Source organism: Dipodomys spectabilis, unplaced genomic scaffold (assembly GCF_019054845.1).
Source record: "Dipodomys spectabilis isolate Male_0828 unplaced genomic scaffold, ASM1905484v1 ptg000174l, whole genome shotgun sequence".
Lineage (NCBI taxonomy): Eukaryota > Metazoa > Chordata > Mammalia > Rodentia > Heteromyidae > Dipodomys > Dipodomys spectabilis.
Window position 1 is genome coordinate 1,245,020 of NW_024870851.1, and position 24,353 is coordinate 1,269,372.

Below are 24,353 nucleotides of genomic sequence, written 5' to 3' on the forward strand. Positions count from 1 at the left end.
GGTTTGGGAGAATTCGCATCAAGGGCCTTTCCTGAAGCCAGGAATAAATTTCCCTCTTGCAAGGAATGGCATGAGAGCCCTGTTGGACAGATGTAGTCTTCCTGGAATAAATACTTGTAGGTTCTGATTATCTAGGGGATGATCTATACACTCACTGTAACTTCTCTTTGTGCTCATGGCGGAAACCTTAATGCCCAAACTTGCATTAAATTTAAATACCCATGTTCATTTTTAAATCTTTGAGTAGAGGAAATTTTTTAACACTGGAGTTAATTTCCCCATGAAATACAATTTGAATTCATTAGTAATCCTTTTTACTCCTCATCAATTCAGTGGCACAGTGCAGGCAGAGGGATGGCTAGTATTGGCTACTTTTTGCTCTTCTTTCTGGACAAAGATTGCCCTGAAACACTTGAATGCTTTGTTAGAGGATGATGTTGCTGTACAGAGAGTGGAGCTGTCACTGATTACCTGAGGGTCGACCCAGGTGAGCTGTGACAATTCTATTTTCTTTACTCCTTCCTTCATGCCACGATCACTAATGAAGCTGTTAAAGGAGATCCAACACAGTGACTCTCATTTCAGTGGAATATAAAAACGGAAATCAAAACCCTTTGTTGTGAACTCTTACTGGATATTTTGTCACTGCTGAGTGTTAATTACTCTCAGATAATACTTTAAGTGAAGAATTGACCTTTCTTAGCAAAGACAATAAAGGCTATTTAACTATAGCAGGGAGCCTGTTTTGTTGCATTACTATCATGGAACCATTCTCCATCCACCTCCACTTCTGACCACACCCACTTGGGAAATCATACTACATTTCCTTTCTTCACCACTAGGCCTCACCAAAAGGCTGCAAATCTATTGGCAAGTACTGTTGTTGGAGTCACTAAGATAGATTATTTTGCCCCAAAGAAACCAAGGAACCATGCACACATAAGGGACATTTTTCCCTCTTGCTATTGAGTCTAAAGCTTCCTGTCACCAACGGACTGTTAGTGTTAGAACCTGTTTTTCTGGCATTGCTCATGTCACATGATTTCTACAACTACAGAACATTTTTGTTATGCAAGATGCTGTAAGAGTTGAAGAGGGAGTGGTGTCGATTGACCCTTCAGGAACTCTGTAGCTGGGAAGATATATATACACAAGATTTTCAGGTTGTGTAGAATCCTTGCCCCAGCAGCTGCCCTCTGCTGTGGCTACACTCAGAGCAGACAACTTCTGCCCTAGCTTTTCTTCTGTGTGCCTAGCTCAAAGATCCGATCACCTCTTAGTGGCTGGCTTCCAAGTACCCACTCTGGAACATGACCAGTAGAACTCAGTCATTTCTCATCATACCTGTTCTTCCTCTAGTAGTCCTTATCCTTGTCACCGAGAGCCAATGGGCCATCTGAGGCTTCTCTTGACGTTGATACATAATTGGATTTAAATTTTTAGTTCCCCCTCTCTCCTTCCCTTCTTCCCTACCCTCATTTCTATTTCCTTATTTCACACTCTCCACTAATTATTTCTTTTATAATATATATTTTTATTGTAAAGATACTGTACAGAGGGGTTACAGTTACATGAGCAAGGTAATGAGTCCATTTCCTATCAAGCATTGTTACCCTCTCCTTTGTTTTTCCCATACTATCCCTTCCCTCCCCACCTCCCCAACTCCTCTCTCCCCCCACCAAAGTTGTAAAGTTCGTTTTCAACATACTGTCTTGTACATCTGATTGTTACAATCAGTCATCCTGTATCCTTATTTCAGCATTTTTTTTTTTTTTGTGCCAGTCCTGGGGTCTGAACTCTGGGCCTGGGCGCTGTCCCTCAGCTCTTCAGCTCAAGGCTAGCGCTCTACCACTTGAGCCACAGTACCACTTCCGGCTTTTTTCTTTTTGCTTATGTGGTGCTGAGGAATCGAACCCAGGGCCTCAGGCATGCAAGGCAAGCGCTCTACCACTGAGCCAACTTCCCAGCCCCCTTATTTCAGCATTTTGTTATTTACCTTCCCCTCCACAAATTAGAAAAAAAAAGTATATACAAGATGCAGGACACTGGAATCAAATACAGTGACAACAGGGGTTATACCATGGGGGAAGAACAAAGAAACAAAAAAAAAATCACATAGTACATTAAAAAGAACAGCAAGAAAGGTAAACTCTCTTGTGTCCCTATCTTGGGGTTTATTTCACTTAGCATCAGCTTATTGGTCATATGTACATAGTTTTTGACCTCTTCTGCTTGTCCTAGACATATACTAGATATTGCAAATAAGGGAAACCATGGGATCTATGTTTCTTTGGGTCTGGCTTACTTCACTTAATATAATTTTTCCAAGTCTTTCCATTTCCTAACAAATTTGGCAATGTCATTCTTTCTGATGGAGACATAGAATTCCATTGTGTATATATACCACATTTTCTTGATCCATTCATCTATTGAGGGGCATCTGGGTTGGTTCCATATCTTAGCTATGGTAAATATGGCTATGATAAACATAGTTGTGCTAGTAGCCTTAGTCTGGTCTTGTTTGTGATCATTTGGGTAAATGCCTAAAAGTGGGATTGCTGGGTCATAGGGGAGCTCTTTGTGTAGTCTTTTGAGAAACCTCCATACTGCTTTTCAAAGTAGTTGAACTAGTTTACATTTCCACCAACAATGCAGTAGAGTTCCCTTTTGGCCACATCCCCTCCAGCATCTGTTGTTATTAGATTTCTTGATTATAGCCATTCTAACTGGGGTGAGGTGGAATTTCAATGTTGTTTTGATTTGCATTTCTCTTATGGCTAGAGAAGTTGAGCATTTCTTCATTTATCTATTGGCCATTCTTATTTTCTCTTCAGAGAAATCTCTAAGTCTTTAGCCCATTTATTAATGGGGAGGTTGTTTCTTTCAGGATTTGTTGTTGGGGGATTTAATTTTTTGAGTTCTAAGTATATTTTAGACATGAGAACCTTGTCTGTTGTTTGTCTAGTGAAGATCTTCTCCCAATCCATGGGCTTTCTATTGATCTTGCTAGCTATGTCCTTTGCCATGTAAAAGCTCTGCCGTTTCATGCAATCCCATTTTCTGGGTCTTTTTAAAGAAAATTTCGGCCTGTGCCAAGGAGCCCTAGACTTTCTCCCATTCCTTCCTGTAATGTTTTCAGGGTGTCTGCTTTGACTTTGAGGTCTTTGATCCATTTGGTGTTGATTCTAGTGCAGGGTGTTATATAAGAATCTAGCTTTAGTTTTCTACAGGTGATTAACCAATTTTGCCAGCACCATTTACTGAAGAAGCTGTCTTTCTTTCATTCTATTTTTTTAGCTTCCTTATTGAAGATTAGGTGGCTATAGATCTGTGGGTTCATTTCTGGATCTTCAGTCCTATTCCATTTGTCCTGAGGTCTGTTCTTGTGCCAGTACCAAGCTGTTTTGATTACTATGGCTTTAGAGTAGAGTTTGAAATTTTGTATTGATATTCCTCCAACGCTGTTCTTTCTGCTAAGGATTGTTTTTGCTATCCGGCATCTTTTATTGTTCCATATGAATTTTTGGATTGCTTCTTCTATATCCTTGAAGAATGAGGTTGGGATATTGATAAGTATTGCATTGAATTTGTAGATAGTCTGTTTTTATTTCCTTTTTCAGGTTTTTAAAGTTTCATCATAGAGGTCCTTCACTTCTTTATTTAACTCCTGGGTATTTTATTTTTTGTGGGGTTATACAAAAGGAGTTGCTTTCCTGATTTTAGCTGTGCTCTTTGCATTATTGGCATATATAAAAGCCATTGATTTTTTTTTTAATTTAATTTTATTTTATTTGAGAACATACTGTACAGAGGGGTTACAATTACATGGGCAGGATAATGCATACATTTCTTACCAAGCATTGCAGCCTCCTCCTTTGTTTACCCTTCACCTCCCTTCCCAGCCTCCCCCCTCCCTCCTGCCCAATCATACCCCCCCTCTCCCCCCCACCACACCGACATTGTAAAGCTGGTTTTGACATGACATTTTGTACTTCTCATTGTTGCAACAGGTCCACCTGAATCCTTAAACGACTTGTTTGTCCCCGTCTCCTCCACATGTTATACTGACATCAAATATAGTGAAAGCGGGGGTTACACTGTGGGGGAGGGACATACAAAGCAACAAAGAAATAATCTTATAAATGCGTTAGAAACACATGCATGAAAGAAACAAAAACATTAAAATACATATTTGAGGGTTTGTTTTCCTAACATCACATTATCTGACTTTTTCTGCTTGACTCATACATATACTAGATATTGCAAATAAGGGAAACCATGGGACCTATGTTTCTTTGGGCCTGGCTTACTTCACTTAATATAATTTTTTCCAAGCCTTTCCATTTCCTAACAAATGGGGAAATGTCATTCTTTCTGATGGAGGCATAGAATTCCATTGTGAAAAGCCATTGATTTTTGAGGGTTAATTTTTTACTCTGCCACTTTGCTAAAGTTTCAGATCAGCTCAAGTAATTTGGGAGTGGAGTCCATGGGGTTCTTTAAATACAAGATCATGTCATCTGCAAAGACGGAGAGTTTTACTTCATCTTTCACTATTTGGATCCCCTTTGTGTTTGCATCTTGTCTTACTGCTCTAGCTAGGCATTCTAATACTAAATTGAAGAGAAGTGGAGAGAGTGGACATCTTTGTCTCATTCCTGAATTTAGATGAAATGGCTTTAGCTTGCCTAAATATTTCTAATGATTTAATGGGTTCCTTGGTTTCAATAGTGATCTCTTTGATTCAGTTACTCTATGGCTCTTTATACTTCTAAAGAAAGCAAAATGTTTCAGCATAATAGTTCCATCTTCATCTAGCTAGTGTCTAAGATTTGTATGGAAATTTCTGCATTGTTTTTTTTTTTTCTGTGCCTAGTCTTTACCTTCTTCCACTTTTCTCTGCTAACTGAACTCATGTGATGGATACTTTTCTCATTCAAGATTCACTTAAATGTAGCCTCTCTAGTGAGAATTTTCTAGGTGCCTGAATAGATTGGGTCTGTAACAGAGGCCCAATGCCACACTTGTCTTACTTCCAGCTTGACGCCCTAACTTAACACCAATCTTATTTTTCAAAGATCTGTCTTCCCCAAGATCTGTGAAATCCATTTGGTTAGGGTTTTAATTGGAGTTTTATCCCCATCACTCCAAAATCTCTGCCCCTAGCAAGTTCAAATACTTGCCATAGAGTAAACGAATGGATTCCTAACATTACACAGGAGTCCGTTAGGGAAATTCTTACATAGTAATGCATTTTCTTTTTATCCTCTTTTTCTTCTGAGCTGAGATTTTTATGCTTCTTTGCTGGTTGCATATTGTTTTTCCATTTCCTGACTCTATATTGTGATAATAGCAGACTAAGAAAAATCTCAGTTCTATAAGAACAGGCATCAAAGAATTAGGATTCTGTGTTTTAGAAGCTACTTGAGAACATAGCATCTTAATAAAAGATATTATGTACTGAATGTGTCCCCTCAAAATTGTATGTTAAAGCCCTAACTCCCAATACTCTGGCATATGGCACTTTTGGGAGGTAATTAGGGTTAAAAGACGTCAAGAGGGCAGAACCCTATGGAAGAGGCACCAGAAAGCTCAGTCTTTCCATGTGTGTATGGAGGTCAAGTAAACCCTCAGCAAGCTAGCAGCCACCTACAATCTGAGAGAAGAGGATTCAGGATGAAGCCTAGCTTGCTGGCACTTTAACCTTGGGCTTCGTTACTCTGGAACAATGAAAAAGAATTACAGTTGTTTAAGCTCCCTAGATTCAGATATTTTCTTATGACAGTGTGAGCAGACAACTACAGAGAGGTTATTTTAATGACAGAATCTCATGTGTTCAAGGAGACTTAGGGGGAAATATTTTTGCAATAGCTCATCTTAGTTCCCTGCTCAAATCTCTCCATCTAGGGGAGTGGCCTTAGAGTCCTTAAAAAATCTAATGCTATATCTGACTCTATATTTATTAAAATTAGCAAATCTGTCCCAGTCTAAGGAAAAGAATTAAATTCATTCTCACAATTCTAAGATGCTTTTTTGCCCCATTGTAATTCTAGACGCTTGCAAGAAATGCTACTTGGCTCTTCCCATTTCTTTCTCAGCTGTATTTAGGACAGTAACTTTATTGTCCTCTGCACTGACCACCCCATTCTTCTCCTGCCAACAAGACAGCTTGGTAACAGGTGATGGAGGAGAAAAGGGCAGGGGCAGTGATCTGAGATGTCCTTTTGCACTGCTGTTTGAGCCAAGACGGTGTTCCAAAGCCAGCCAGAGGCCTCAGGGGATCAGTTCAGCTGCCTTGGACCACAATGAAGAAACATTCAGTGCCAAATAAACAATCATATTCTTAACTTCCAGCTTGAAAGGGCAGAAGTGTAGGTTGCCTAAATGGCAGAGTCCCAATGACATCCATTTCTGTTATCCTCTTTCTTGATCTTCCTTCAGCTTAGAAAAGAATTCACTTCTTTGTAGTGTCTTTGTTGAGCTGGAGCATGTCCCATGTTTCCAGCATTGCTAAGTAATGAGTATACAAAAATTGGCAATACATTTCACAAAACACATATATTCACAAACCTATGATCTACTAAAGTGAGTATCAGGAATTATGAATCATAGCACTATCAAGTATCACTTTCATCTCTTCTTTAAACCAGTACTTAGCATATTAACACAGTATGCTACTTTAATGTCCATGTCTGTCTTCCCTCACACTGACCTGTAAATCATGGGTAAATGTCCATCCTTGGAGTAGTGTAAATCAGTTACTGAATTAACAGGCTCATAGGCCTTCTCCTTTGTCCTGCTATTAGTTCATTCTCTTAGAATTTACCAGAAAGTTCTAGTCCATTAAAACCTCCAGCTTTCCTCTGAGTTCTCTGGTATCTCATTTTCCATGTAGAAAGGTATTTTGAGAGGGTTTCAGGTAAAGTGAGTTGAGTGTCTTTCATGACAGCCACCAGAAAGGCAAACTCATAGTGTCTAATGAGCAGTGCCTTTAGGAGAATGTGGCAGAAGTGGTTTTAAGTCAGTGTCCTTTACTTCCAAAAGAACTCTTTTATGTATTAGAGGCCTTTCAAAATTTGGACCAAAACACGCAGGAATGGTAAGAGATAAGTGACTAAAGGATATGAAGATTCACTGGGAGTGTGGCATCTGGAGCAGACAGAACACAGGTGATTCCTAGGGATTGGTTTTACTGCTAAATATTTTCACATCAATTTTCAATAGTTCATCTCCATGGCATGGTAAAGAGTTAGAACATCACAACCAAATTCTCATCCTTTGGTGCAGGAAAGCAAGGACTGACAACATCAGAAGTTGTCTATTGCTTCTGCAAAATACAAGCAAGACATATATTAGTGTAACCCTTGTAAAACACAGTCAAGAAGTTAGACATTTTATAGTATTCTTTACTATTATTATTTGTTGATCATACTATATTTTAGTACTTGAGCTTACTCTGTTTCAAGCTAACCACATTTTCTTTTTAATAAGTACATATCTCATACATATCTTTTATCTTTATGTCATTGTTAAGATACTATTACTTATTTACCTGTCCAGTCAACTGTAGATTTTCTGGGTAGTGGTGAATAATCTCCAAAGTAGACAGGAACCACAACAATTTCTTCTAGGTTTTTGAGAATGAGCTTCAAGAAAGGAAGTATAGTTGATATTTGATGCATTTTTAAGGTACAAGCAACTATAATGACCCAAGGTATAGGTTCAAAGTGAAGACAGTGAAGGCAGTCTGAGCTCCTTTCTTACATTAAAAAGTATTTGGAAGGAAACTCTCACTAGTTAATCATTTGGGAGAAAAAACTTAAGGTTTTTCTGAAGCGGGTTACCAAATGTGTTCATGATTGTTTAGTATTTGTTTTTTGTAGATTCTAGTATCTAGAGCTTGTCAGAATGAAAGAATTGGCTGAAGCTTGTTTTCTTGTTGAGTTCTGTGAGACCTTCATCTATTATGTGTGCAAACTCTGGGTTCTCTTTTGAGGATACATACATACATACATATATAACATATACATATATGTATAAACACATATACACATATGCATATATATGTATGTATATACCTAGATATCTATATGCATAGAGATACATATAGACCTAGATATACATTTATATCTATACATATAGATATCTAGATACATATAGATACCTAGATATACATCTATCCATATATATGTATATTGATATATACATCCATATACATGTATATAAATATCTAGATACATATAGATATATATGTATCAGGATCTCCCTAAAGTGAGGTTAAAGAAAGTGGAGAGTAATGAGCAGAATTTTCTGTTCCATATACACTGCAGCTCATACTCAATTGATGGTTGGTATGCAAAAATTTATAATCATGGAGCATATGTTTTTCACTGTTTGGCTTTAGAATTCTATTCCTGACTTTGATGAATTTCTTGCCATAGGTGGCCAGGTAGGGAAGAACCTCTCCCCCACTGAGATGCTGGAAATGTTAGATCCTTTGTTGTCTAGGGGAAATATTCTCCTCTGAGGAGGAAGACAACTTTCTCAGGTGGTAATAAAACTGATTTCTTTTTTTGCTTTAATTTTTATCATTCAGGTGATGTACTTAGGGATTACAGTGACATGACTCAGGCAATGAGTACATTTCTTTTTGAACAGTGTCACCCTTGTAATTCTATCCCAGTTTTTCCCCTCCTGACTTTCCTCCCCCAAAGTTGTATAGTTTATTTCAATCATAGTATCTAGGATGAACTGGTTCATCCTTTGTCCCATTTCCGTACTTCCCCTTCCTCTCACCAAATCAGATAAACTTATAAACAAGACAAAGGATGCAGAAATAAAAAACAGTGACAAAAAGGAATAAACCAAAGAAAAAAGAGGAAAAGAGAAAAACCCCACAAATAATATAATAAAAAGCTTCATACTTCTATTATTTCTTGGAGTTCATTTTGATAAGCATTATTTTTATTTTTATTTTTTTGTTTTTTACCTGTCCTGGGGCTTGAACTTAGGGCCTGGGCACTGAGCTTCTTTTGCTCAGGGATATCACTCTAGTACTTGAGCCACAGTGTCACTTCTGGCTTTTTCTATTTATTTTTTCTATTTTCTATTCTATTTTTTCTATTTATTTTTATTTTTCTATTGAACCCAGGGCTTCATGCAGGCTAGGCAAGCACTCTACCACTAAGCCACATTCACAGCCCCAAGAAGCATTATTTTTATATGATCTCATGCATATAACTATTGAGTACTTGCAATCCTCTCCTAAGAATATCCTCCTTTGTTCTCTGTGTAAAAGTTTAGATTGTTGTTTAGTTAATCATGTCCAGGTGTAATTTTTTTTTTTACTGTCCATTGGGTTTACTTGTAGATTTATAGGCACATTCTAGATATTACAAATGAGGGAAACCTGGCAGATTATGTATCTTTGGATCTGGCTTACTTTCCTTAGTATAATTTTTTTCCAAGTGTTTCCATTTCCTAATGAATGGGGGCAATGCCATTGTTTCTGATGGAAGCACAGAATGTGTGTGTGTGTGTGTGTGTGTGTGTGTGTGTGTGTGTGTATGTGTATGCACACACCACATTTTCGTGATCCATTTGTCCACTGAGGGGCATCTGAATTGATTTTATATCTTTTTATTTTTTATTTATTTTTATTTTTTGTGAACATACTGTACAGAGGGGTTACAATTACATGGGCAAGATATTGAGTACATTTCTTATCAAGCATTGCAGCCTCCTCCTTTGTTTACCCTTCACATCCCTTCCAGCCTCCCCTCCCGCCTCCCCACCCAATTCCCCCCCCCCCCCACTAAAGTTGTAAAGTTCGTTTTCGATATGACAACTTGTACTTCTCATTGTTGCAACGGGTCCACCTGTATCCTTAAACAACTTGTTTTTCCCCATCTCCTCCACAAATTATACCGATATCAAATATAGTGAAAGCAGGAGTTATACTGTGGGGGAGGGACACACGAAGCAACAAAGAAATAATCTTATAAATGCGTTAGAAACAAATGCATGAAAGAAAAAAACATTTAAATACATATCTAAGGGTTCATTTTCCTAACATCACATTATCTGACATTTTCTGCTTGACTCATACATATACTAGATATTGCAAATAAGGGAAACCATGGTACCTATGTTTCTTTGGGCCTGGCTTACTTCACTTAATATAATTTTTTCCAAGTCTTTCCATTTCCTAACAAATGGGGCAATGTCATTCTTTCTTATGGAGGCATAGAATTCCATTGTGTATATATACCACATTTTCTTGATCCATTCATCTACTGAGGGGCATCTGGGTTGGTTCCATATCTTAGCTATGGTAAATAATGCTACAATAAACATAGTTGTGCTGGTAGCTTTAGTGTGGTCTTGTTTGTAAACATTTGAGTAAATGCCCAAAAGTGGGATTGCTGGGTCAAAGGGGAGCTCTATGTGAAGTCTTTTGAGGAACCTCCATACTATTTTCCAAAGTGGTTGAACAAGTTTACACTCTCACCAACAATGAAGTAAGGTTCCTTTCTGTCCACATCCCCTCCAGCATCTGTTGTTGTTAGAGTTCTTGATTTTATATCTTGACTGGTAAACAATGCTGCGATGAACATGGTTGTGCTGGTGGCTTTAGTGGTCTGGTTTGTGGTCAATTTATCCAGGAGTGAGATTGCTGGGTCTTAGGGAAGCTCTATGTTTAGTCTTTTGAGGAATCTCCATACTGCTTTTCAGAGTGGTTGAACAAGTTTACATCCTGCCAACAGTGTAGCAGTGTTCCCTTTTGGGCCACATCCCTGCCAGCATCTGTTAATGTAGTTTCATTGATAACAGCCATTCTAATTGAGGTGAAGTAGAATCTCAATATCATTTTGATTTGCATTTCATGAAACTGATTTCTAAATGATGCTTATTGAGATTAACTCTAAGAAATGGGAACAAGAGGTGTTTTTAAATTGTAATGTTGGCAGTTATTTCTTTTTTCTTTGTTGTTTTTTTTCTTTGATTTATTCCCTTTGTCACTGTTTTTGATTTCTGTATATACATTTATCTGACTTGGGGAGGGGAAGGGGAATCACAGAAATGGTGGGACAAAGGATGAACCAATTCAACAGTGATCTCACTAGACACTCTGTTGGAAATGAACATTATAACTTAGGAGCAGTGGTGGGAGAAAATGAGGGAGGGGTAACACTGTTCAAAAGAAATGTACTGCTCATTACCTGACTTATGTAACTGTAACCCTTCGGTACATCACCTTTACAATAACATTTAAATTACAAAAATCACAAAAACAAAAAACAGAATGAAGACAGTTATAGGCTGTAAATGATTATTGTTTAAATCTTGTTTTGATTATATACCCCTGTTAGTAACACTGTCTAAAATTTTAGCATACATGTCAATGGATGTATACTTGTTTATAAATAGGATGCATAAGATTCTACTGTACTGTATATTATATACTCCTAAAAAGAAAATTTAAAGGGATATGATAAAAATAAAAAAATACTACTTTCTAACTTAAATGCATCAATAAGTGCATGGAGTGCATGAAAGGGAGAAGTTAGGAGATGGGGCATATGCCCAGAAAGAAAGCCTAATTGAAGTTCACTCCCACAGTCCCTTTAGAAATAGCTGTTCTTAATTCTAAGGAACATATTAAAACTAGTTTCCTGTGGGACTTTAGTGTGTAGGAAAAGCCTGAGTATTGAATGGAGTGAGGGAAAGGAAGCACATTAACCTCCTTTTTCATGTGTAAGCAGCCTATCCAGGTATCTGACATCTTTACAATTTCACTTAGGGGTCACCAATGATAACTCATTTCCTAATGTTAGATGCTTAGGCAGAAGCAGGTTCCAGTGTAAGGGTAGTGTAAACACCATTAGTAATAAAGTTGAGCATCAATTCTTCTAGGCCAGTCACTAAACTTTTAGCAGAAACCGCATGTGATACATGGTAGGTGTCCTTACACATCAATAAAATTGATTTAAACAAGTTGAATCAAACCTACAATTAGAGCAAAATTGGCAACACTAATATGTGTTAATGATAGGTGGGCCACCTAATTTTGAGAAATAGTACTGATTAGAATGCAGCCTTTAATGCTTTAGTTGAACTTATTGGTGAGCTTAAGCTCCCTTCTGGTTTTGTCTAGAGCAGCACAAGCTCAGAAAATTGAGTTCTGTCTTGGGTCCTAAGTTGAATAGTCTTGCTGCTTGACACCAAGCTGCTCAGTGTATGGCTTGCTGACTAAAACAATGGTGAACTGCCATCTCTAATCTTGTTAGCTGCATCATCTTTGTGCAATAACTTCTGTTTCATGTTTGATTAGTCAAATGAAGTCATGTGGTTTGCTGGAGGCCAATGGTGGGAGAGAAACATGCCCCTCCCATAAGGAAGAACATCACAGATCATGTGGTAGGATCTAACATTTGTGGGCCAAGCGTGGTATAATCCTTTTATACAGGAGCAGGAAATCTTTTGAATATTATAAAATCTTCCGTAAAATGATTCCCTTTTTCTCCATCAGCTCTTCAAATGCTCTAGGAAAAAGACCTTCAAGGCATGAAATCCTCTGTTGTTCCTATGAGACATGGCTTTGTTTCTTTCTGTTCTCTGAGCATATTACCCTTACATTTGCTGGACTATTACCCTTGGCAACTAAAGAACTATGTCTGTTTTGTTTTCTTCCAGATTCTCAGGGCCTTATCATAGTACTTGGTACGTGGAAGGTACTAGATACTCATTTATCAAATGTATACCATGTTCTTTTTAGGCTATGCCTGATCAATACAGGATGCGTTGGAGTCACCTCCTTTATTGCGGATGCTATACATGTTTTAATTTAGCTTAGAATCCTATCTGTGACCATATGACTCTAAGGTTAATTGACTCTAGTATGAAATTTTTTGTTTTGTTCAACTTTGTCTTTCTCACATTTTTATAGGTGGAACATTGCTAATTTGAAAAGAAAATAAAAATCCAAAGAGTCCCCAAATTAAAAACATTGTGAGCATTGCTATGATATCACAGGTAGAAAGTTCCGTACCTAAGACTTGCCATGTGCAGTCAACATTCAGGCACATTAACTATATTGTAACCCACACACTACATGTAAAAAGCATAAGTGAAATTTGTGTTTAGAATCCTATCCCCATGACAGTTCATTATGTATATACAAATATTGCCAAGTTTGAAAAAAATTGAAAGCAGGAACACTTCTGGTCTCAGTAGTGTTAGGGAGATTCAACCTGTAAGCTGTGGCTGGTTTCTTGAGCCACTAGCAGACCTTGACATTTACCTTCTTACAGCAACATCTTATTTATTCTACTCAGCCTGTTACTCCAGCATGTCAGTATTTTCTGTGATCCTGATTTAGTCACCTAAGGTATTTAGTGTCCTTCACATATGTGTCATATGCAAATGAGGTGAGTTTTCCTTCCTTGGCTTTGTTCAAGCCACTGACAGAGGTGGGGCAGGGAACATCTTCCAAGAATGCTTTGTTGCATATCTGAAATGTCCTTCCAGCCTGCCATTGATCTGTGATTGGAAACTTGGTGTTCTTGGGGTCACCCAGACAAGTATACCTGCTCGTTCCAAGGTGCTGGATTGAGGCTCCATCACTTAACTACTCTGTGACTTAACACAGCTTTAAGCCTGCTCTTTCTCTCTGTATGAAAGGTTGACTTGGAGAAGAGAGGAATTTGGGATTCATTACATAATAAATGTATATGCTTGTTCTCTGTGTGGTACCTGACAGGTGCTAGAAACATTTTCCTTGTTTTCTATTAACTCAAATGTCTAGTTTGCAGCTGCTCTTGGATCTCTTTTCACTGACTTCAGAATTAGAAGACAAATTTGTATGTCCTATGTCCCTTAACTTAAGTGCTATCCTATGCCTAGAATTTCCACTCTGGATATTGGAACATATATAACCCCACTCCCTGAAGTATTCATTCTTAGGCAACTTGGAAAACTGTCCAAATTCATAGACACAAAAGCACATGTACATATATAATTCCAGGAATGGTTTTGGACACTGCCCTGAGTATTTACATAGAAAACTAACTTCAAGTTTATCTAGGTAAATAAACTAAAGACACCCTTGTGCTGTGTGTGTGTGTGTGTGTGTGTGTGTGTGTGTGTGTGTGTGTGTGTGTGTGTGTTGCAGTAAGTTCTCCTAAATTATATTTTGTTGTTCAGGCACATCTAAATTAGTTTTAGCTGAGTAGCAGAGAGAAATGCAAAATGAATTTGTCTCTGGAATGGTACAATGTGGTAAATCTACTTGTAACTAATAAAAAAGAGCTTACATGAGAACAGAGAGGGCTCTGGGGATTTGAGGATCTTTTCTTCCACTTTTCTTAATCTTAAATGTCAGTTTCATGTTAACCTCAGCTTCAGACACATTTTTACTAATGAAATTCCTACATGGTGCCTAGGACCAAACTGGGTGTTAAACTTAGGGCCTATACTCTAGGATGGGTATGGGAATATGCCTATGCTTTGATGCACCAGGGACATTAATACTTTGCTTTAAGGACTGTTCATTTGTTTCAGGTTAGACATTCATCATTGCAGTTAAGGTCCTTATTCAGGCGAGTCTTAAATTTCAAAGCTTGGTCCAAAGACTCAGACCCAGATAAAGGCTCTTTAAATAGTTTTAGTAGCGATGCTTGCCCAACACCCTGTTTAATACCACAGGACAACACTGTGGAGGTATAGATCCACAATATGCTATGATAAACAAATAAATAAAGGACTCAGGAGAGAAAGAAAGCCTATCAAGGGTATTATTAGGACAAGCTGATGAAATGACCATGAGCAGTGAAACAATATTAATATCTGATAGCAGTAATGAATCAGTATTACATTTTTGACAATTATAAAAATTTAAAATGTTTTGATGGAAAGACCCAATATACAGTTTAAGACCAAGGCATAAGAGAGCTGGGACCGAGCTCCCCCTGCTTGGAGGTTTGAGCTCACAAGAAGTGTCAGAGGTATGAAGAGGAAGGGAGCAGAAGGGGATGGCTCCCAGGTACCTGGGGAGGAGCAATGGGTGCTAACTAGTGTGTCAGTCCCAACTACTCTTCACCAGTCATTTTGGACCATGGTACTTGTGCCTAGGTGTAGTAGATTCAGGATTTTTTCCCTACATTTTGTAATTACCACCTGTGCCAATAGTAAATTATTTGGTGAGCATTGCCATTCTTCTTAGGGCAACAAGACAAAACAGAAGGAAGATATGTAAATGCATTTTTTAAAAGTTCAAGGTTAGATCTGCTCCAAAAACCTAACTTTATTTTATGATTTTGTATGAGAGATGAACTTCATGAATTTGAATCCTAGTAACTCAAAATTCATGAAAATAGAAGTAGGAGGAAATCCTGGTTTATCTTAAGTTTAAAGAAAGAAGATCTATGAAACACACAAATAATGGAAGCAGGTTTGCTGATCAACCTCGTTAAGAAGGTATGCTGCTCCAAGTGCATTAGAAACAAAATTTTACTCACCCAGTTATGAGTTTGCTAATTAAAACCATTATTGTCTATTTATTAAAACAAGTCTGCAAGCATTCCTACTTCAAATGATTTACAAGCCTGTGCTCCTTACTGAGTATAATCATTTTTATTTTATAGGATGTTTCTTTTAAAATATTTTACAATTTAGACTAGGTTGTTCCTTATTAGTCCAAATCATTAAATATTTTATCACACACTAAAATGACTATTGAGTAGCTTATAAACAGACTTCTCAAAGATGTCTGGGATGTGACCTCCCCTTTTGAGTGTAGTAAATTCATTTGTCATAGAAATTATTCTGTAGAATTTAAGAGAGGTGATATTAAGGAGAAGACAGCAGAGGTAAAATAAATAACACAGGATGAGAAGTAACCCAAACTGAGGAGATGAAATCCTACTGTTCAAGAGATGGTGAGAGGCCATATATTATGCATACTTTGGCAATTTAAGAATACACTATTGAAAAGGAGGAAAACACTTTCAGGCAAAAATGAGAAGAACAGAGTCTCTAACAGAACAGTCTGTTGGAGGGAATTTGAGGAGGAAGTACTTGGTTGCATACCCGGCTGTTTCCTGTGATAGCCCATTATACACTCCCTTCATTTTCAGCCTGAGTAAGGAGTATAGAGCAGCATTGGGATGGTGGTGAGGGATGGAGAGGGTTATATAAAGCTGTTATTAAATACCTCTGTGCAAGGAAATGTGTTCCAGTTGTCCAGCTCCACTCTGGCAGAAGAAAGGTAACATATACAAATATTCAAGTCAATGTAAAGTATTGCATAGGGTGATAGATGTCAAAGCTCACTCTTTCTTGAGGAGTGACTAGTGAGCCAGTGGTGAAATCAGGACCAGATGGCTCTGAACCTGTGCTTCCACTCTGTGGATGGTGTGTGTGTGTGTGTGTGTGTGTGTGTGTGAATGTTCGTGAATATGCAGGTAAGTCTATGTACATAAAGAACTATAACTTGGTTTTATGTAAATTTTCAAGCATATGCAAAGTAAACAAAATAGCAAAATGAACTACCATTTATTCAGCTACTTAATCCATATCAATCTACATTTGTTCCTCTTCATTTTGCAACATTTACATATATTAGGAAGCCTTAATTCTGAAATGTTGACAAATGGATATACTGGTGTAACCTACATCATCATTTCATTTTAATCTCTGGGATTCTACAGGGTCTAAAGCAAAATTAAACTATGTAGCTCTCGTGTTTAGTGTCAGAGTGGCGAACTCAATGTCAGTGAGCTAGATTATAGTATCTATCTGATCTGTTCTGTTAATGGATACTGGGAAGAAGTAGGGGAGGTGATAAAGAAAAAAATACAAATAAAAGATCTGCTACAGTGTGTGTCTCTAGAAGCTCACCTATTAAAGGCTTGGTTCCTAGCCTGTGAGACCACTGAGAGGTGCTGGAACCTTTGGATGTGGAGAATTAGAGAACAATTTTTAGGTAACTGGGGACATGCCCTTGCAGTGAATTGTGGGATCATGGCCTCTTCCTTTTCTCTTCTGCCTCCTGGGAGTTTGTTCTGCTGGTACTCTCTACTGTTGCCATCTAGCATACCTATCTAACTCTGAGTCTACCCAATCTTGGACTTGAACCTCCAAAATAAGCCTTTTCTCTTGGAAGGTTAATTGTATCAGTTATTTCATTTTAAGGCATAAAAACTGGCTAACATACGAATTGAGGGACAGAAAAGGAAGGATATGTACTCTGGAAGACAAGGATTTGGGCTCAGAATGGCCTGTGAAAGAAAACAGGCAAAACATGAGAGATTTTATAACTTCATGAACAAGAAATGTGCTAGCTTTTAGATGGCAGTTGGAGGAACTGCTAAACAATACCTACCAGATCAGCTCAACCATGGCTGTTGCAAAGCCACTGCAGCCTGTTGAAAGGTCATGCAAGTTGTGTTCATGTTTCACAAAGTGCTTTCTGTGCATGTCTCTCCTCCGTCCTGGGCCCCCATGATTGTGTCACTGGCACTCTGCCTGTTCACAGGGTGGCTTCCTGCCTGGTCATGTTGCTGATCTCACTGATATTCCTATTGCATTCCCATTGTCTGTCCGTCTGTCTCTCTTTCTGTTACTGTGGCTTGAACTCAGGACCTTCTGTTTAGCAGGCACCCCACTCCACTTAGTCCTTTTAGCGTTTAGGTTATATTTCAGATAAGGTCTCCTGCTTTTTTCCCCCTAAACTAGCCTTAGACTGTGCTACTCCTACCTCTTCTCCCTGTACATACCCTATCCCCAAAGTAGAGAAGATTACAGGCATGTACAACTGTGTTTGTCCCTTCCATTGCTTCTCGAGTCACAATCAATATCTTAGGAGGAAAAAAAAGAATGAGAAGAGAAGACCATATGTCTCAGGGTACCTTTTTCTATTCTCCTTCTCAAAGTTTCCTCCTTTACTAATTCAATTTCCAGGGAATGTCTCTAACCCACAAGACTCCTATTTTCTACACAGTGTAGCTAAAGCAAACTCAGGGGCAGTGCTCAATATGCTGGTTCATTTCCTGGTGAATTCCACCACACTCAGTGTTTTCCCTGGATCTCACTGACATTTTCCAGGTGATTTCTTCCTAAGGCTGTATTCTGGTGTCTGGTTCTCAGTGGTGTGGATCAGAACCATTGAGAACTCTGTTCTTGATGGTTAGTCATGTAACTGGGTTAGTGACATGCATGACAGTTTCTTGCTCACTGGTGGGCCAAGGCAGGAACATGTGAGCCAATGACTATGGATAGCATAACAGGCTTCAGGGATGGAAACAAGCTAGAGCCATGTAATTGCATTTTATTATCTTATAAAGCTTTTGGTTACCATGTCTGTTCTCTTTCTAATATGAACACAGTATGGTAAAGCTACAGTATAATGTCTACTATTTCTATTTTATTCATTATACATAAATCATGTCAAATTCAAGAATTTCAAAGATTCTATGCTTTATTTATTCAAGGTGATGCTGTAGCTTGAGGGAAAGTCAGCTTTAATTTTTGGGGGGAGGAGGTGATGGTGGGGGTAAAAAACTAGTATTGATCAATAGGTATTATTCAAAAGAAATATCAGTTTTTATAAGCTTACACATTAGATTAGGACTATTTGATTTTTTCCAAAGATCTAATCATAGAACCCAAGTCACATTTTAGACATTAACCATAATTCATAATAGTAGATTAAGAACAACTCAGTTTTCACTAACAAACATACATTAAGAAACCTAATCATTTTTCTTTTAAGATAGAGTCTCACCACAGCCCAGATTGGCTTTCATTATAAAGCTCAGGGTGGATTCTGGTTCTTGATCCTTCTGCCTCAGCTCCCCAAGTGCTTGGGCATGTACCACCATGCCTGGATAACAAGTTGAATTATAAAACTTCATTTAGAGAATATATATTACAGTATCTAAATACATAACTATTCTTGAAAATTTTTTATTTTTTGTATTTTTTTCTGCGAAGTTCCAAAAGCTGCTAAGATTTGATGTTCAGACACTTCATGTATTTTTGCCTTTTGCATTTTGGTTTGTTTCTTCTCCTCATGCCTAGATTTTGCCTTGCTAGTTAGGAAAGTCTAATACTGTATGTTTTGGTTTAAAAGCCCATAGGAACTCCTCTAGCCCCTTACCTCTTGTCTAGTTCTTTGCTCTATCTTTTGTTACTCTCATTGAGCAATGCTGAGATTTTATTTGTTCTTTCCCTCCTTTCCTACTTCCAATAGTTCAAAAGTACAATCAGATCTTTGCTGAACTTAAAATGTCTTTTTTACTACCCAAGTGATCCTTATTATCTCCCCCCCACTACTTACATGTTTATTTTTTCTTTCTCCACAAGAGTAGACTTTCATAGTTCTTAAGCTTCTTTTGTCTTCACGCTATCTCTCTGTCTCTTCCTTCAAAAAACAAACCTATTGACCTTTCTCTCTGACTGCTGGATTTCTATGGGACTTGCTTCACAAGAACACATAGTACTGAAGCACTTTTGAATGGTATAAGAAATCCATGTCCAGGGCTTTATTATTTTTTTAATAATCATTTTCCATCCCTGTGCCTTTTAAGGACCACCTTTGTTTCTACCCTCCTGCTGCTGAAGGCCACTACTGAGTTAGTTTGGATCTGAGGAAAGGAATGAGCCTTTGAGTACGAAACTGTCATTTGCCTCGAATCGACTTTCACACACTTCAGGTGCAAAAAATGCAAAATGATAAAAAGCCTGGCGTGGTGGAATTGTTGTAGGCAGGGCTATCCAACTTGCTGCAGGCTGGGGTTTCAAATCCCACCACTAAACTAAACCCTGCATTGCTTTCTACCTGATTTCTTCTTCCTTCTGGTCACTAACGCTACTTTTAGAATGTGAAGCCATATATGTCACCTGTGATTCAGAATCTGGGTAATTGTTAACTGTACAGTTAAAAAAAAAGAAAAAGACAAATACATTGGTGGTGTTAAAGGAAGTTTCAGTCAGTGACACCACTGCTCAAAACCAATTGCAGTATTTCTGGTTTAACGTTCTCTGAAGTAGGGCATCTAACGTAGTGGTTAAAGTCTTGAATTTATCACTGGAGGACTTTCTCTTAAATGCTTGAAGTCTATAGATCTGTTAACAAGCAAAATCTTTAAATCTAGCCAGATGATATGTTCAGACAACGCTGTTTCCTCTAGAGAAAGGCTCTCACTTTCTCTGAAGACAATTTTTTTGTGTGGAGGAAAATTGGGAAGATCTTGCTGCTACTCTGGAGATAGGTTTGCTTGTTCCGAAACAAGAGAGTCTTGCCTTTTCAGAGCTTGCATCCAGGCCAGAATAGCCACATATCACCATTCTCCTCTGGCCTGGACAGTGAAGACAACTCTTCTTAGAGACCTGCCACTACCAAAGCTGTGACTTCTGACTTCTCCAGGAAAAAGGAGATAAACTATCTTCAAAAAGTCATCCTTTTAAGGAAGCGAGCTGCTTTTGTTAGCATGGCTTCACTATTCTTTTCTTTGAATAAAGAAGCTGGAAGACAGTGTGAAAAGACCATTGTTCTGTTTTTCTTTAATAATATTTTTTTGGAGAAGTTGTTTGAGAATAATTTATCTTTAACATTTACCCCCAGTTGCAGAGTCAGGTATAGTTTAGCTTGTCACTCTAGTCCAGGCATGGAAAGCCCCAAGAAGCACTTTAAACTACTATATTCAATCTCTGCCCTGTGAATGTGGTAGATTCTGTGAACTCAGAGAATGAAGCTGCCAGGAGCTTGGCACCTCCCTTTCATTCAGCCTAGTTTCCCATTAGGAGCAGGGCCCAGCATGGAGCTGGTTTACAGCAAGCAAGGCACTTGCTTACTTTCATTCATGTTTCATTAACTTCCCTGGGCCATGTTCAACATCTTTTACTACACTTTGTGTCATTTGTTACTGCTTCCTGGGGTATAAACTTGATTCAGACTTTGATTATGTTTATGGCCTGAACTGCTGAAGACTACTCAACTACTCAACCTCTCTGGCCTTCTTCCAGAAGCTTCTTTATTGCTTTCACAATAGTATAAAACAAGCTCCCAGGTAATGAAATCCTTCTTATCAAACAACTGTGTTAGATCTCTAGTAGTACTGGCTTTTCTGTCGCAGCAGATACCAGTGGATGGTGGATCTTCTCGGGTGGGAGGTCCAAGTAAAAAATTCCACATGACTGACAGGCCCACATAGGTCACTCAGGTCAGACCTGACATATGATCAGGTGAAAATTCAGCTCTAAAAATGTGGGAGAAGACCTCGTCTCCGGAAACCATTTTTTAAGAAAATTAAATTTTGCAGAATGGTTTAAACACATGTTTTCATACTTATTAAATATCTTTTCTTTCTGGAATAGACATACTTCAAGAAAATGAAGAAAAAGATAAATGCTCAGCAAAAAAAATCTTTTCTACAAAAGCAAATTAAAGTTGTACTTATTACCAAGCTAGGGTCTGTTCTACACCTGTTTCTTCCCCCCCTTACTGTATATATGTTTAATTCATATAATTTCTTAATTAATGGTAGAGGTTGGGTGATGTTAGACTGAATTTTATTTCAATGGCTTTTGCGCAAATTTTTATACTTTGTAGAAGTATTGAAAACCCCATAAAGGGCTCCTTCTAGAAGGTCATTTATCCATGCATTATAGGTCAATGTCAAGTAGGAACAGAAATGGAGACAAAGCATCAAAATTTGTTATAACAACTTGCAAATGTCTATTGAGTCTAATAGTAAAAAATCAGTGTTTGTAATTTTTTGTATATTTTATTACCTTTAAGTAGTTGTACAAAATAGTTTCAATTCAGCAGGTCAGTTTATCAGCTCAATGCATCTTGATCAGTGTCCACCATCCTTTTGTCATTCTCCCCCATTTCTCTAAACCCTACCCAACCCCTCAAATTTCATTTTCACATCTATACATGGAGTATTAGCCCTGCATTCTCCCACCCTTCCTCTCCCCATTTATTGTTTCTATTTTTATGCCTCTATTCCAGGCAGAGACCTAAAGAGGATCTCAGAGAGACGCCTTGGAGCTCAGGAACTGCAGAAACCTAATGGTGCTCCCAATATGTCTAAATTCACAGCTTTCTTTCACTTAGTAGCAAATGATGCTTCATTGCTTACACCTTACCTTTAGAAAGTCTGAGTTGTCTGGATATCTACTATTAGGGAAATAGAGATGGAAGCAGAGTCAAGTAGCAGATACAGAAAAAAAGACATTTTTCCACTGGAAAAGGGAAACGGCATGACTAAGCATGAGTTATACAGCAGCCAGCTGAGATGGAGAAGGACTTTGCAGTTTGGCACATGCTTGATGTGTGATAAGACAGGTTGAGGTTTTGAGGTGTCCAGGAGTGAAAGGTCATGTGAAAAGCAGGCCATTGGAGTATAAGTTTGCATGTATCTTTCTGGATATGGGTTTTCAGGGATGAGTATTCACTATTCAGATATATTCTTTCTGTGAAGTCAGCAGTCCTAGTGTGATAGCCCAGCTGGAGGACTGGGAGCATTGCCCTGGTTGCAGATGGAAGTTCCAGGCATGAAGTAAAAAATGCCACACAGAATTCTCTGTTGCCTTTTGTCAAAGTCTAGGCATGGGTCTATTTAGATCATGAACCCTTTGGGAATCTGATGAATGCTTGTGATGAATCTGCTCAACCTTAAACTATTATCATGTGGGACAAGGTAATTCCATGTTATGGGAGTTGTCCTGTGTATCCATTGTGGTATAGTCACCAGCATTACTAGCTTTTGCCTGTTAGATTCCAGTGGTAACTGCTTTCCCCACTGTGCTAAATAAACACATCTTCAGACATACCATATGTCTCTGAGGGGCAAAATGAGTGCTGGTTTGAAAACTACTGTTCTAGAAATATATAATGATACCCAAAATTTCTAAAGCCTTCCTATGCCATTTCATGTTTACACCGACTTTATTCCTGCTCATGTTTGTGCTGAGTGGCAGATGGCAATGTGTCCCTCCTGCCCACTTTGTCCAAAGTGGCAGATACTGACCCTCAGGAAAAGGACCCATCCCCAATTTAGTGATCCATCATTTTCTCTTTGAATCAAAAGGAGAAGCCAGGACAATAACATTCCCTCCTCCCCGTGGAATTTGAACTTGATACAGAGGAAGTGGCTTGATGATAACAACTAATAGAGGACAGATGCAGTTGAATCACAATACTGACAGAGAAGCTCTTGCTAATGAGACCTCCAGAACTTCTTGGAATTTGGATTTAGTCTCCAGGCTCAGCTTTAGGGAGGTCAGGATCTATAGCATCCCTGCAATTAGTATATATTCATTCTGGGGGTGGGGGAATGGAGGAGGTGGAGGAGGGAAGGGATAGTAGGAGAAAAACGAAGGAGTGGGTAACAACACTCAACAAGAAATGTACTGATAGTCGGGCACCCGTGGCTTACACCTATAATCCTAGCTACTCAGGAGGCTGAGATCTGAGGATCACGGTTCAAAACCAGCCCAGGCAGAAAAGCCCATGAGACTCTTATCTCCAATAAACCACTTGAAAACCGGAAGTGGCGCTGTGGCTCAAACAGTAGAGAGCTTGCCTTGAGCTGAAGAGCTCACGGACAGCGCCCAAGCCCAGGGTTCAAGCCCCACGACCAACCCCTCCAAAAAGAATGTACTCATTACTCATGTAACTGTAATTCCTCTGTACAGCATCTTTACAATAAAATAAAAATTTTAAAGAAGTTTCAGATAAACATAGCTGTGCTGGTAGCTTTATTCACCATAGCTAAGATATGGAACCAACCCAGATGCCCTTCAGTAGATGAACGGATCAGGAAAATGTGGTAAAAGAATGATACTGCCCCATTTGTTAGGAAATGGAAAGACTTGAAAAAATTATATTAAGTGAAGTAAGCCAGACCCAAAGAAACATAGGTTCCCTTATTTGCAATAACTAGTATATGTCTTGGACAAGCAGAAAAGGTCAAAAGCTATGTACATATGACCATATAAGCTGATGCTAAACTAAATTAACCCCAAGATAGCGACACAAGAGATTTTATTTTTCTTGCTGTTCTTTTTATGTATGTACTTATAATGTATTATGTATAATGTACTTATGCTGTACTTATAATGTATTATGTGATTTTTTTTTGTTTCTTTGTATGTTTTTTCCCCATGGTATAACCCCTGTTGTCACTGTCTTTGATTCCAGTGTTCTGCATTTTTCTAATTTGGGGAGGGGAAGGGAAATAACAAAATGCTGAAATAAGGATACAGGATGACCCATTGTAACAATGAGATGTACAAGACACTATGTTGAAAATGAACTTTACAACTTTGCAGGACAAACGGGG